This window comes from Penaeus japonicus, unplaced genomic scaffold (assembly GCF_977035675.1).
Source record: "Penaeus japonicus unplaced genomic scaffold, GWHDUDI00000001_assembly GWHDUDI00000021, whole genome shotgun sequence".
Lineage (NCBI taxonomy): Eukaryota > Metazoa > Arthropoda > Malacostraca > Decapoda > Penaeidae > Penaeus > Penaeus japonicus.
In genome coordinates, this window is record NW_028234423.1 from 10,096,212 (window position 1) to 10,098,711 (window position 2,500).

General features: G+C 41.0%; 1 protein-coding gene across 1 annotated transcript in view; it reads left to right on the forward strand.

Moving 5' to 3' along the window:
- Window positions 1-1,865: 1,865 nt before the first annotated feature.
- The window catches only part of LOC122243904 (palmitoyl-protein thioesterase ABHD10, mitochondrial), a 4,660-nt gene continuing 4,025 nt past the window's right edge, over window positions 1,866-2,500 (forward strand). The window contains exon 1 of the mRNA XM_043001651.2: window positions 1,866-1,982. The gene's annotated coding sequence lies outside the window, so the exon portion shown is untranslated. The remainder of the gene's footprint in view (window positions 1,983-2,500) is intronic.

Here is a 2,500-nt window from a genome sequence, read left to right on the forward strand (position 1 = left end):
GGTGTCGAGGTCGAGCTCACTCAATGACAGGGACTCTGCTGTCGAGGGGGACCTTTGTCGCGGTGTCGAGGTCGAGCTCACTCAATGACAGGGACTCTGCTGTCGAGGGGGACCTTTGACGCGGTGTCGAGGTCGAGCTCACTCAATGACAGGGACTCTGCTGTCGAGGGGGACCTTTGACGCGGTGTCGAGGTCGAGCTCACTCAATGACAGGGACTCTGCTGTCGAGGGGGACCTTTGACGCGGTGTCGAGGTCGAGCTCACTCAATGACAGGGACTCTGCTGTCGAGGGGGACCTTTGACGCGGTGTCGAGGTCGAGCTCACTCAATGACAGGGACTCTGCTGTCGAGGGGAACCTTTGACGCGGTGTCGAGGTCGAGCTCACTCAATGACAGGGACTCTGCTGTCGAGGGGGACCTTTGACGCGGTGTCGAGGTCGAGCTCACTCAATGACAGGGACTCTGCTGTCGAGGGGGACCTTTGTCGCGGTGTCGAGGTCGAGCTCACTCAATGACAGGGACTCTGCTGTCGAGGGAACACTTTGACCGCGGTTTCGAGGTCGAGCTCACTAACACAAAGACAGGGACTCTGCTGTCGAGGGGAACCTTTGTCGCGGTGTCGAGGTCGAGCTCACTCAATGACAGGGACTCTGCTGTCGAGGGGGACCTTTGACGCGGTGTCGAGGTCGAGCTCACTCAATGACAGGGACTCTGCTGTCGAGGGGGACCTTTGACGCGGTGCCGAGGTCGAGCTGGTTCCTCATCGTTCTCACGACCTCCTGAGGCCCCACCGTCTCGCTCCTCGAGAACGTCATCACCAAAACGTCGCGTCGTCGTCCGAAAATCGAATCTTGTCTTATTGGCATTAGCATCATATACATATATATATATATATATATATATATATATATTATATATATATATATATATATATATATATATATATATATATATGTGTGTGTGTGTGTGTGTGTGTGTGTGTATGTATGTATGTATGTATATATAGATATATATATATACACATACATATATATATATATATATATATATATAATATATATATATATATATATATATATATATGTATGTGTGTGTGTGTGTGTGTGTGTGTGTGTGTGTGTGTGTGTGTATGTGTGTGTGTGCTATAGATTAATTCACCAAAGTTAATGATAAGTTTTTTTGTATAGATTATTTCATATACAGTGTTCATACACAGCAATTTATTTAACTTATTCAGTATTCCATATTTGATTTCTGCATGACGGGGCAACATCAAAGTAACATTAGTTCTATGAATATATCCATGATATTCTCTAGATATACAAACTCACCAAAATAAGTCCTACATAACATGGAGATACAAATATAACAATGCAATGATAGAATAAATTGCATAGCTCGATCGCTTTATTTCTAAGAAAACTTTTGCAGAGAGATTCCGGAACCCATGTTATGTTTAGTCTTTTGTGAGATATTACAAAAAAAATCAACACTGGCGAATGAAATGGAATGAAAATAGAATATATTGTTAATTTTTGCTGCATTGTTAAAATCAAGAGTAAATAGCTGTACTTGATGTTTTTGATAGACAAGTATTGTGTTAGTTCTATGTTATGGTTGAAATGTTGTTTATATATTTTTATAATACACTTAAAGATGGATGATATTCCTGTTTCAAAAATGCGTTTGCGTTGTCAGCATTTTCCTGACGCCAAGTTCATCTCATCCAATGTGAGTATATCAAAGCCTAAATAATTTTCAACGATTATGTAACTATGTCAAATCAAAGATTTTTTGTCCAAAAGATTAATATGGAATTATTTAGTATATTTATTATACATAATGCGGATAGTAATATGAGGTCAATTAATATGCATAAAAAACAAATGAGTCCTTTACCCACACGTAAACAAAGAACATCTGTTCTGGACTTGGGAGACGGCCGCCGATAACGCCGGGAGACCGGGGACGTTGCTAACTTGGTATGTATTTATCTCAGAGATTTATTTTTTTTATACTTCTTGAATATGTAAGTAACTTAATGGCGATATCACTTCACTTGCAGATTGGTGTTAACATGTAGATATACAATAATGTCCGAAATGATTGCAAAATAGAAGAAGAATCAAGTTTAAAGGTCAAAGGCAGCTACCACTTAGCTCCGCATAGTCACAGCCAATTTATCAAATCTGACTCTTATTCTCACTCTCTCTCTCTCTCACACACACTCACTGTGATACTCTCCTTTTATCTCTTTGCCGCTCACTCTCATTCTCACTCTCGGCTCCCCCTACCCCCAGTCTGTCCCTTCTTTTTTGGTAAATGTTCCAAATATATTTGCATACTGGTTCCCTCCCATATAATTGGGGCCCAAAATGTGGGGTATAGAGGGGTTCCCATACACTAATTCCTATGTAAATGAATAGTAGAGGATGAAGGACTTCACAGCAACCAATACTTAATAATTGGCTTTGTAAGCATAATCAGAATATTTACCTCT